This window comes from Paramormyrops kingsleyae, chromosome 12, assembly GCF_048594095.1.
Source record: "Paramormyrops kingsleyae isolate MSU_618 chromosome 12, PKINGS_0.4, whole genome shotgun sequence".
Taxonomy (NCBI): domain Eukaryota; kingdom Metazoa; phylum Chordata; class Actinopteri; order Osteoglossiformes; family Mormyridae; genus Paramormyrops; species Paramormyrops kingsleyae.
In genome coordinates, this window is record NC_132808.1 from 21,615,134 (window position 1) to 21,628,692 (window position 13,559).

At 47.1% G+C, this 13,559-nt stretch overlaps 1 long non-coding RNA gene across 1 annotated transcript; it reads right to left on the reverse strand.

Moving 5' to 3' along the window:
• Positions 1-11,289: 11,289 nt before the first annotated feature.
• Positions 11,290-13,536, reverse strand: LOC111848708 (uncharacterized). The gene is made up of 2 exons (XR_002839371.2): positions 12,742-13,536; positions 11,290-12,518 (listed from the first exon to the last, which is right to left on the reverse strand). It is a non-coding gene; the product is annotated as an uncharacterized lncRNA (long non-coding RNA).
• Positions 13,537-13,559: the final 23 nt, after the last annotated feature.

Here is a 13,559-nt window from a genome sequence, read left to right on the forward strand (position 1 = left end):
TGAAGATTTGGGCAGCACACTGCGGAAGATGGTTCGTTGTTTTTGCCTGCTGTCTCACTTTGGCTTCGGTGGAATGTACACTGCGAGTCTCAAAGCCACCCAAGTCGTGCAAGAAGAAAAGAAAGAAAGGAAAAAACATCACAGGAACTCTGTCGGAAGCAAAGCACGCCTGGTCGCCCTCTGGTGCGTGAGGTGCGGGGTCGCCGCTGGTTCCGAGGTAACAGTGTGGGTCTGTGCCAGTCTCCCAGAATGCAGTGGGCCTGGTACGGCGCAGAACATCTGTAGCAGGCTGAGGTGGGCATTTCCGAACACCTCGCCACCTCTGGCAGTAATCGCTTCCACGTAAAAGGTTATTTATGCACTCCGGTGCCAAATTGTGCTTTCAGGAGCCGGAATGTTCCCATACGCTGCAACTGCGAAATTCTGCCTAGGCAAGTCGTGACCTTTCCCTCCTCCTTTGCTGGTTGTGCTTTAGTCATCATTCCTGCAGTCAGACACAGGTTTTTGTTTTCTCCTGGTCGCCCCCCCCCCCCCCTAGGGAGCATCAGAAGCCGATTCGCACCCCCACAGTGCATATCCCTGTGCAGGAAAAAAGGGCAACCTGCGGGTAAACATCTACTCAGCAGGAGCCCAAGGCTGCCAGGAGGACTTAAACGCTCCCTTACCTCGGAGGAACCGGGCGAAGCTGTCTTCTGTCACTTCAGATCCGCCCGTCACTCCTACTCCACAGGCTGCCAGAAGCCTTCCGCAGGACGTCTTTTCCACTTCGGCGGCGTGCCTGTGAAAAACGGAGCCCTTCGGGATGGTTCGCTCCCGTCGGTTTTACATTGCCATTCGTCTTTTAGGTTTATGTTCCGGTAGGATGATGATTTGTTGACAGGCTCAAGAAGCCAAAACCACAGAGTGAACATGCCGGGTCACGCGGGGCCGCCTTTACCTAAATTGCCCCACAGCACCTACAGTACAGACGTCATATCATAGTTCACACCAATCACACCAATATGAGGGTCATTTAAATTTCCTATGACTGCCACAGATAGTTGTCTCCAACGCCTTTTTTTTTTTTTTTTTACAATGAATGCTAATTTTACAAAGAAAACAATATGCGGAAGCGACTATGTCGTGATGATCGGCGGGGGGCCATATGTATCTTTATATTCTTTAGCTGGCGGGGGGGATGCGGCTGGGCAACGTGGTTGACGACCACTGGCCTAAGACTTGTGCAGTACCGGAGCTGCACGTGACCGGAACGTTGGCTGCCCCCGGTGTTTTTGGTTTTGCTGAAATCGCTCACATTACTATATGACTGATCCTTGCACATTTCACAGCCGATCACACGGAGTTATGAAAGCTTCAGTGTTCAGTTCTATTTGCCTTCCAAACACATAAAATCACCAAAACCAGTTAAAAAGCAAATTACGAGTCACTGACGATTATATAAAACACCGAGGAATTTGCCATCGGTAAGAAACATATTTGCACAGTAAAATTGATTCTGCTCGTTTTTTTTTCCTTCTTCTTTTTAATCTACGAGCCTCATGCATAGTGCATGAGGGTGAGCATGTTTGAAGTCAATGCCGCCCCAGCTGGAAACTTAAAAGAATGAACCGAAACACAGGGAAGCAGACAGCGGCCGTCCCTCTCCCCGGAGCCCCGCGGTCAGCTCACGCTTTCTGAGCACCGTCCGTGCGGCCACATTCGCTCCCACACCACTTCCTTCATCTGTCGACTAGCCTGCTCATTACAACATATTCTTTATACTTTTATTTATCTAGCAGATGCTTTTTATCAAAAGTAGCATAAGAGTGAGAGAGCAGGGCCCCTGGAGTGAATGGGGGTTAAGGGCCTTGCTCAAGGGCCCAATGATGACATCACTCTGCTGACCCCAGGATGTGAACCTGCACTTATCTGATTATAGATACTGCATCCTAATCCGTTGAGGCACATACCGCTCCCAGTGCAGCGCACTGTCTAAGACCAGACATTGTCTTTACTGTTCTCATACTAATTGGAACATGTGGGAAGACACGGGTATGAGCATGGCCTGAGTGGGTGTTTTCCAGTACAACTTGTTTCTCCTTGTAGAAGCAAGGATTGCTAGTTCTAGCTCTGGCTCCCTCTAGTGGGCGAGCCCAGGACTAGCAAAGCTGTAACACCTCAGACAGGCACTGTTAGAGCTTCTAAGGTCATGGTCCCATGTACCAATCACCCAACGGCACGCTCCAGGTGTGCGACTGTAAGGCTTGGATTTTTAATGGAGGCTGTGGCTTGGCTATGTAATCGAGCCATCAGGAAGAGACAAAGCTTCCCCCACAGAAACCCAATATCCATCCGGGAGCCCGAGGTCAGCAGGATACACAGAACGCAGTTTTCCATTAATTAGAAGAATGTCGTTCCGTTCATTCGCTACCCAGCGTAAAGTAAACAAGGTCTAACGCCGAACTTCAAACACAAAATAAATGAGAAAGGTCCGGTCCAGTTGACCTTGGCCGTTTGCTCTATCAAGAGCCAGTGCTGGGGAAATAAAGTTTGCTAAAGCAATTAGTTCTTGTCTGACGGGCTCCAGAACCTACTGTATGAATGAGTAATTTTTAAAAATAGCTATTGATGAAAACAAGTCTTTTACAGCGCAGTGTGAGTTCCCATCATACTCATGCGAATAGTAATGGTTCTTGAAGGAGTTTTCAAAGTACTGTAATTACTAATTTGTCCCAGGTCAGCTGTTACTTCAAATGCAGAGACTGGTGAAACTAAATGAAAACAATTCAATTAAATTTTATTTGTACAGCTGATTTTCACATTAAATTGTCTCAAATCACTTTACATTAACCCTGCCCAAAGCCCCCAGTGAGCAAGCCAGAGGCGACAGAGGAAAACTCCCTAGTAGGAAGAAACCTTGGGAGGGACCAGACTCAAAGGGGGAGCCCATCCTCCAGGGGCCGGCAGAGGAAGTCATATGAACAAAATGAGAAAATACTAATTTACACAGTCCGAATTTTACCATTTGAGTCTAAATGCAGAGGGTGGGCAGGTGATGGCAGGCAAGTGATTGTGCTGCTTCTGAGAAATGGTGGCACAGCAGCAGGGAAGGAAGGAGAGACGGATTCCAATAAGTGAGAAGGACGGTAACATGGCTCAGGTTTATATGCCTTAAAATTGGGGTGCCCCGTATATGGTGTGACAGGATCAACATTCCTCTGCAAGTGCCGCTATAACATTGATCATAAACCCAATATGGCAATGTAACTTTCACCAAGGACCACCTGCTGTTGATGGGAAACGCTGTTGGCCATTCGAGGTGCGAATTCAGATGAGTCCATCGTGTTTGGGCTTCATTACCCAGCAGTTACGGTCTTCCTCTCTGAGTCTACGAGATCCATTTTTACTGATCTGGGGTGAGAATGACTATCACAGAACGTCCTCATCAAGGATAGCAGGGAGTGACCATCCATCAATCCTGATCCCCAGTAGATGTGACACACAATAGTCTCTGCAGGTATGTCAGCAGCCGGACTGCCTCTCGCGATCTGAGGAAAATGTCCTTGAGCCTGAATCACCTCTATTCATTCTGAGCGGCTTGGCTGGTGAATGATCGATGCTAAATGTGTCTGAATCAACACTGAAGACAGTGAGTGTCAAGGAATGAAGTGAGCTGCATGAAACAATTCCTTTACAGTAGTGTATTTTCCACATAAAATGTGGCTTAAACTTCAAAATGAATTTTCATGCTTTTCCCCAGTGGAAATTCACTAACGTTTGAAGTACCCCTGTTTTTTGCCATCAGAAAACCTTTCGATGATGGATTTGTTTTATGACGGTCCAGCAAATTACTATACAGGTGGCTTTGACTAAAACCTGGTCAGGTGACTTAACGTGTTTGACGATGATGAAGATGCTCACTTTAGTATTAACACTTTACTTGATGGGGCGCAGATAGTACAGTATTATTTTATTAATTATGTATTAATTAACCACAAACTTCTTCAAAAGTCTTAGTTACATATGGCTTTCATGTTAATTCATCATTAATGATTAATGTTTCTTCCCAAGCAATTACCATATTTGTTACAATATCTGTTCTGTAAACCTTTGTGAACTACTGAAGGAACAAGTAATGAATAACGCAAGTGAAATACTGATCTCATGTTTGTTCATCATTAATGAATCGTGACACATCTTTTATCTCATGTAGTTACTATACTTGCTCACGATTTGTACTTCAGTCATAAATTTCTGGGTTCCATGTGTGTGGAGTCTGCATGTTCTCCCCGTGTCGTCATGGGGTTCCATGTGTGTGGAGTTTGCATGTTCTCCCCGTGTCGTCATGGGGTTCCATGTGTGTGGAGTTTGCATGTTCTCCCCGTGTCGTCATGGGGTTTCCTCCGGGTTCTCCAGTTTCCCCCCACTGGCCAAAAACATGCTGAGGCTAATTGGAGTTGCCAAATTGCCTGTAGGTGTGTGTGTGAGTGAATGGTGTGTGAGTGTGCCCTGTGATGGCTTGGCGCCTCTTCCTGGGTTGTTCCCTGCCTTGTGCCCGTATCCTCTGGGACAGGCTCTGGGCCCCCACGACCCAGATTTAGATAAGCCATTTCAGAAAATGGATGAATAGTTTCTGAGTTATCACTAAGTGTTTGTGCCCTGTCAAGTAAACTGTTACCACTTTAGCTGTTGCAAGTAATTGGTATGTATGTGATAAAAAAAAAAATGTAATTAATGGGACTCCCAAGAGCTCAGTTTATGCCGTGACTTCAGAAACGGAGACGCCACCTGTGTCCAGCTCTCGGCCATTAAGTCGACTAAGGCTGTGGAAAACACTCCCGTGTTCGTTTGTTTCCAATTAGCTGAACGGAAGCAGCGCACCTTGGAGCCATAACACTGTTCAGACGAGCGGCCGCTGCTTGAACCACTGCACACATCTGGGCCCTGGAAGGCAGACAGAGTGCATGCAGTTTATGAGTAAATATTGCCACGTCACCTTTAGATGGCAGAAAATTGCCGACGTTCAGAAGCAACGCTGCAGTGCAGCCACGTGAAGGCAGGGTAGAGCCTGCAAGCCAGCAGGGCTCACCGGGATGATCATGTGATCAGAAGCTACAAATGTGATTGGATGCCCCGTGATGGATGCTAATAAGATGAGGCTGAAAGTTGTTCACTCACTGTTTGTTTATCTTCAGCAATAAAACGCTAAAAGACAAAACTAGTTTTTATTTGACATTTTGCAATACGTAATGAAAGGTTAGAGGAAAAAAATGTATAAGATGTACAATGTGTAATGCATGGAACAAATGCAGTTTCTTAGTGCTCCAGTTCAGGGTCTTTGTTGGAGCATTTTGTGGGATCCAGCCTGAAGTGGGACACCGCAGAGAATAAAGGCAGGCACTCTGCCAGATCCAGATTCTCCATGAGGAACAACGCAGACTCAGAACATGGAGACAGAGTGGATTTGCAAGACGGGTTTCTTACACTGTCCAACCAACCAGCCACAAACCATCGGCAGTCCATCCCACTGGGCCTGTTCAGATCCTGTCGCCCATTTTTGTGGCCATGAGTGTGTGTGCGTCAGAGGGTGCTGGGGTCACGCCTCACCGGCTCCCCTCGAGTGACATCAAGGGGAAGCGAGTGGGACAGAAGCGGAATCCAGCCCACAAATCAAAGTCCAGGTTTCAATTGTGATTCAACCACAAAAAAGCAGCCATTTTGAAGGAACGGGAAGATATAATCAAATAGGAGGTGTGGGGACCCCCACATGAGGGGGGGGGGGGCTCTCAACACTGCCCCGCCAGACTCCCTGTACTTGTAGCTGATCCCCCCCCCCTTTCTTCTGCCCTACTTTGAAGTCTGCTTGCTTTTGTCCTTTACATAACTTGATCTGATTTTTGAAAAGCTAATTTGTATGCGTTTGCCACGATAGAACTGCCACCCACAATTCCACAGGCGGGACCGCCGGAGAGGTCAACGCGATTGGCCGAGGGAGAAAGGGCCGGGAATGTGTTAGGTTAAAGCATGCGATCAGCGCCTCTGAATCGCTGTCACTGTCTGCGAATTTGACGACAAAGGGGGATTAGTGTAGCCAACAGAATCGCTCAAGGAACGGATCAGCCGCTCATGTCGTTACCCATCTTTGGCTGTTCCCTCTTAAATAATTTATTAATGACCACACATACTGATTGTATGCAATTTCCAGCTGAGTTTATACCCATTAATGCATAAAGTTGCATTAAAAGAAGAATGTGAAGTAGAACTATAAAAACTTTTTAAATTGTTATATAAATCATTTTACGAGAAAGCATTGTAATATTATTCTGGGTTACTGCTAAACTTAAAACTACATTGAAAAATATAAATAGTTTCATGCTGATTAACCATAGTTACATTTCTCCATGAACACTGTATTCACTCATTTAGCCTTATTTAGCGTTTTATGCAGACAAAACCATTCATACCAGTCATAACCTTGAAATGTTACACAAATGTTGAAGTTCAAGATCGTTTTATTAGACGGGACAATGAAACAACAGCAGACAGGCATCACCAAACACTTCCATAAAGTGTCCATTGTCATTGGGCAAGAATACACACACACACACACACACACACACAGCCATTCCCAACAGTCCAAAGTGGGGAAACATTCTTTGCTGCGTCGCCTCTAATTTCCCTCTCTGCTCCTGGATCAAAACGGGCGCGATTGGGCAGCTCTTTCTTTGTGATGCCAGCGTTTATGAGCTTTTGTTGCAAACAGTCTGGAGGATGCCTTTGGGGTGGGGGTGGGGGGCTGCGAGGTGGGGGGGGGGGGCGGTCAGACTTTTCATCAGCCCCCGGCTCTAATGACTTCCTTTAGCTGCTTTTTGACTGCCTTCCAGAGGGTCTGCCGGACCCTTTCTCTCCAGCCTTGGCACCGTGCCAGAATGACAATCAGCATCTCTGTGTGTCTTCTGTGGGAGATCGTTCCCTGGGTCTCCTTTTTATTGGAGGAAATGGTATTTGGGAGCTCAGACAGGATGTCGTGCTGTTGTCCCCGGCTGTGAGCTCCTCCGCCTCTCTCTGTTCCACTGCACAGGCTGCGAAACGGCTTAAATTAATCCAGGATCCCAAAGTAGCAGTTTCCCCCCCCCGCTTGAAAGCAGACAGGAGCGCAATACTCTGCCCCCTCATCCTTACAAACGCTCCGCCTCACCCCCGCTGCAGGCCTGTCTCCTCCGGGTTTATCCCATGCCGGCGCTGCCACTGAGGACGACCCGGGAGTCGGTCCGGCCCGCCTCTGCACAATGAGGGATGGGCAGAGCTGGGCTGAAAAGGAGAGCGGTGTCCTTAGAAGCCCCAGCCAAGAAATCTCGCAGCGGGGGAAACTAAACAAACTGGAACGAAAATCCGTATGCGGGGTTTCCAGCGATATTCGGTTTATAAATATCCTGGAGGAACAGACAGCAGCTGGGAGGATGGAGAGGGTTACAGGCAGGTCGGTCATCTATACACACACACACACACACACACACACATACGCGCACATTCTAACCGCCAATTAGCGGCGAGGCCACGGCAAGAAAGCACAGCGTCCCCTCGGACTCGTCTGTCCTCGTCGCGTCCCAGTCGGCTCCGTTCAAAGCCCCCGGGTTTGACTTCTTGTGGCTCCTTTAATTGGGTCTGGGGAGGATTTGTGGAGTAATGAACAGGTGTTGGGCGGCAAAGGAGAAGCGTGATGTGGATTACTTGGTGGGGGGGTGGGGGTAGGGGAGAGGCAGCCACCCCCTACGCGCGCACGTATGTGCGACGAGGTCACATGGCGATCCATTTCTCACGGCATTCCTCCGTGAAACAAGGAAACCAGCCCCCCCTCCGTCTAGAGGCATTATGCACAGGGACAACATGGATAGAGTCTACAGACCCCTGGACTCCGAGGTACTCGATTTACCGAACTAAGCCGTTTATCTGAATTATAAAAAGTACACATTTTGTGTAATAGATTAGACGGTTCATCATACATTTACTAAGCAAAACACTACTACACTGTTCATCGCATACTAGTTTCTTTTTGTCTGGCAAGCTAAATGAAACAAAAACTTACTCAGGACACAAAAAAATCCCTAAATATCCCTGACTGTGCTCCAACCAGTATCAAATTTAGCCTGGCAATAAACCTTTTTAACAGCCGCATCCAAACGCAGAGGTGCCAAGATATCGTACCATTATTCCTTTAATTGCACCACCCTAGGTATGTTATACAGACCAGACATTACACTGAAATCCTACAACCATGACCGGGAGAGACACTCGGATATTACACTAAACCGGCACACTTAAGGCATGATTTTCACAATTCAGAAACAAAAATTAACTCCAGATAGTCAAATAACGCATTAGATGACAAACTATCTAGCTTTCAAGAGCCCTGCTATTGCTTTTGGCATCTATATAGAGAAGTCGCTAGAATGTTATCAATTCTGGCATTATTTTAACGTGAACATAGCTAGACATAATTAGCCAGAATTACCTTTGTGTGAACCCACTTAGAGGAAGAGAGGCAGCCTGTGTCTTTTTTGGCGAAGACCCAGAGCTAGGCTAAGCGATCCTGCCTTTGAAGGAGGCCGCATGGCCCGGCCGCTCGCGGCTCCAGCGTAAACAATGCGCGCGGGAAGAGGATGAATCAAACCGCTGACGCGTTGATGGGCTAAACACTGATGTACTATAGCCGTTACTTAATGTAAGACTAGCACCACTCATCAAACCTTACATCCAAAGGCAGCCCGTAAGCAATAAACAACGGTTTACTGTGGAAACGTACGTGCCGTGCCAAACTCCATTTTAACGTCGTATTAAAAGCATCAGGCAATTACTAAGATGTATATGCCCTGACTCAAAGACGCAGTTACTCTGTGCTGTTAGGGATTGATGGTGTATGTTTTTGACCAAAACATTCAAAGATCCCATAGCCAATCTAGGATGACACGAGACACGAATGGGTATCCACGGCAACCCCATGGCGATCGCTAGCGGCTGCTGCTATGCGTCCGTAAGTCAGCTTCATGTCACTTGCTGGGAGGCATACCGTACTTCAGAAAACTAGAAGCTAATTTCTGAGGCGTAGCACCACTGGACTAGTTGAATCTAGCTCAGTGGGGTGCCGCTGTTGTCCTCAGGGGGTTGGGGGTTTGAGTCAAGCCTCGGTTCTGCATGTTCTTGTCTGCATGTTCTTCGCGTGCAGGAGATATTTGCTGGGGACTCTGGTTTCTTCCCGCAGTTAGGCTAATTGGTGCCTCTAAATTGCCTGTAGTATATGACTGCGTTTGTGTACATCCCTTCCAGAGTGTTCCTCAGACTTGGACGGACTCCAGTACCTCGGTGATCCTCAGCAAGATAAGTGTTTGAGAGATACGTGGAGAGATGTTCAGGAGCCCGCGTGATGGCTTACAGCTGTCAAAATGCCGCTGAAATCATAAAGCTCCTCTTATACAAAGCGAAACTCCATTCAGAACTTGAGGCCACACGTGACCGTAGGGGTTACTTCGGAAAATCAGCTACATTTTCTTTTGAAGGTAGCTAATCTGTTCGATCACAATAGGAGAGGTGCAATTATAGTAATGCCAACAATATTCCTGGACATTGTTATGAAGGATGTGGACTTGGTACATCGACTTGCGGGCAACAAGCGTGCAGACACGCTCACGAGGAAGACGTCACATCTCACAACTTCATCAGCAATGCGAGAAGCGTGGACATGCTTAATGTCTTCGGATTCTGATGGCTCAGCGTATCCTTACAGACCTCACCACAAAAGACGGCTGTAAGCGACATACGTGTGTGCGTGGAGAGCCTCTTTTGCCAGAGGCGATGTGGGCCTCAGCGGTATGAAAAGGCACGTTAATGCGATTAGAAGTGTATCGCATTCTCAGAATGCCGCCACCCCCTCATCCAGAGCCCCGTCGGTCATATCCTTGTCCGGGGGCCACGCTAATTGTTGCGTTGTGCCTCTCTTACTGCATTAATTTCCATCCCCCATATCCCCCCCCCCCCCCACAAGGAGTGAGCATTGTTCGTATGTTTCCCAGGACAGTTATCCTGTTTTATTTAGACTGGCATGAAAGTCTCTAATTTTTATCAGTTAAAAAAAAAAAGAAAAAAAAAGAGGCAAACTTGCATCACAAACATCTGCTTCAATGTCAATCCACCGTAGCCTGGAGGGTAACAGGCGATTAAGACCTGCCACAAAGGAAGAGTAGGCGGTTGACTTTGCCCCTTTGACGTTTAGGGAATGGTGCACCTCCTTTCCGTGCACCTGAAAGGACTTCAGGGAATCTCAGGTGGGACAGTCCACCATCACTGAGCTTATCAACAGCCCACCCAGCAAGCATGACTTTGCACGCAATACGGAGATGCTGGCGGGGTAAGATGCATGAGCACGTGCTCAGATCCTCGTGTTAAGTTGTTGCTTTGGCCCAAAACCGGCCATCACCAGCGGAAATCCTTCGGTAGCTCTTAAAATGAAATTGAGTCCCAACCCACTGAGTAAGAAGGGTTCCTTACCTTTCTACGCAAAGTTTAAGCACGACTGGGATTGAGTGACAACCTCCCCCTTCCCCAATCAATGAGAACCTGCTTCCTGCTGCCCTGTTTCCTGGGGTAGGAACCCCGCATTGGATAAGTGGTTATGGGAAATAAAACCGGCAACCAGTAACTGGAAAAAAAATGGGGGGGGGGGGGGGGGTGTGTGTGTGTGTGTGTGTCTTTGTTTAGGCCTAGTAGGATGTCTAAAGAAACCGCTTAGACCCATTGAAAATAACATCCCACTAGGGGAAATAAATATATACGTACATTTCTCACACTTGAGCAGGATGTACAGGGGTTTCCGCAGTGTTTGTTAAAGAATAATATGATGTCAAGTCAGCATACGTGGAGAAAGGTGATACTGTGCACAACACTCGTTGGGATAAAATTTGTCATGAGGAGAGGGTAGTCCTTGGCACGTAGTTTGCACGAACGACTCGCTGCGTTCCAGGCCGACCGACATCCCCGATCTCCAGAGAGCAGGGACTTTGGAGGAGAGCCCAGCTGTCAGACCACCCACTTTGAGGAACAGAATCCACATGTGCCGTACGCACCGAGGCTTTGAGGCGAGACGAAAGGATGAAAACGGTGACCGAAAGGCGGGGGGGGGGGGGGGGGCATGCTGGAAAGGAGGGCGGGATCCGGGGTTACCCTCTGGACCTTCGTCGTACGAGCCGGAGGACGCCGAGTTCAAGCCCAGTCACTCGTAAATCATATACATGGAGAATAAATATTTTTGCAGTGGACTTACAGTGCAATATTTATGGAACATTGTTATCAGCAATACTACAAAGTTCAGGCACACTCAGCAGTGAACAGAACGTAAACTTTACGATACATGGACTGTCAAATATGTCAAGTTACTTGGGGGGGAAAAAAAATTACATTTTTTTTCTGAGCTTAGTAATAAAAAAAATATACCATAGAAAATGATTTACTCCACATCATTCAAAATTTACACCATTCTCAGTAAACCTGATATGGATTTTTCGCCGATATTGCTTAAAATTCAAAATATTCTCAAGTATGCTAATCGTGGAGGGTTCATCCCTCTACGGCAGGACTGGGAAAGGAAAAATCAGGAGAGTCCATTGAAGATGGATCTCTGACGCAGGTTTATCTCAGAAAGCTCCAAAGATCATACGCACACCATCACCTGACCTTTCCCACTTCTGGAGTGCGGAGAAAAGCACATGTTCCTTACATTTGACCGCAATGGAGTGGGGAGGGGGAGGGAATAAATGGGTATAAAATAGCCTGCCCCCCCCCCCCCCCCCACACACACACAGATCTGACTGAGAAACAGTCAGGTGCTGCTTAGAAGTGTAAAGTATCTGCCTGGATTACAGAGGCACCATATGCAGTATAGACGGGCGCCAGATTATCCATACGCTGAAGAATCCCCCCCCCCCCAAAAAAAGCATGTCCAATAATGGCATACCTGTGTGTGTGACTGAAACATGCCCCCCCCCAACGTAGGGAAGTATTGTCATAGATAAAAAAAATCCAGGGCACTGGCAGTGGACACAGAGCACAAAAACACCACACAAAACACCACGATTAGAACCATTTACAAGATCCCTGAACAGAGTCCACTATCATGAGGGAAACCCCCCCCCCCCCACGCTGATTTATCTGGGCTGCAGTCAGGAGTTGGGACACACGGGACATGGCTGAAAGGCTTCAAAATGAACAGGAAATAACAACAGTATCACATAGAGAGTTTATACACACATATAAACAATATATAATGATATTCGTACAAAAACTAATCTTTGGGCTGAGAAATGCAAAGGGAGGGGCGTAAGGATATAAAGATGCACAGATATCAGCCATTTTGACACACGCTGGGACAAAATACAAAAAAGGTAGATTTAAAAATTGTACACAAATTACACAGTGCCAGTGATTCTGTCATTTTTGCATGGGGTCGTGTCCCGCATCTGTAAGGATCAGAACCGACCCACCGCACGTCTCTGAAAGATAAGAGACAAAAAAAAACTTCAGCTTGTTATCTAAACAGAAAAAAAAATCCATTTTAAGTAAGGGGGGGAGGCGGCATGGGGGGCAGGGACGGAGTTTCTCTTCATGCAGAGCAAAATCCAATACAAAACGCAAGTTTGGCAACTGAGGTCCCCGCAAAAAAATAAATAAGATTAACAGCAAGAGAAATTCTACCAAAAAAAAAAAAAATCTTACACTTGTAAGAATATCTTCACTCCCAGCAGACCCTGGACATCTTGGTTCCATCTCCAAACCAATCAAGGCTGCCTTCTTTAGGGCTTGCACACCCCAGCACTGCACACCAGCGGACCAGTAATCCGCCCGAAGCGCCAGGGGCTAATTAAAACCAGTACAGGCTCCAGTCGCACGCTGGTACGCGGGACACAAGCACAGCTTGATATCAATCATATCTTAGAAATTCGGAATTCATCAGAAAAGTTAAACAACATTTTGATAGCACAATCCTAAATCTTGGTCGGGTTAAACATTAGCTTCAAGCGAAATCCACTGAAACCCGGCTCGAGGATCTTCAGACTGCTGAAGCTTGCCGAAAGGTGCTTCAGGGTCCAAAGCAGTGTCTTCTGACCTCTGACGAGACCGTAGCCTCTCGCTCCGCCGAAGCCTGGATAAGGAGGCAGCTAATCTCGCATGCTGTTGCCCTACAGGCCACACTGGGCCAGCACAGTGCTTGAAAGGGGTTGTATCAGGTTCCTTTCTCAACTCGTATCTTATAATCGCATCCCTGGAGCGCACTCTGCAGGCCGATGACACAGTAAGGCAACTTTATACAAGCATTTGTAATAAAACATGGGAAAAAAAAAAAAAAAAAAAAAAGTCACACAGACGCAAGAGGAAAAAAAAATTAAGCACATTCAATAAGAGCGAGGTTTCAATTTCCCCATATCTTACTCAATTTTTTTTTTATGTTTTGTTTTCAAGGCTTTCCAGGTGAACTCTGGGTTGACCAGAATCAAGGGTATCTCAGCACTCATACCCCCCCCCCCCCCAACCCC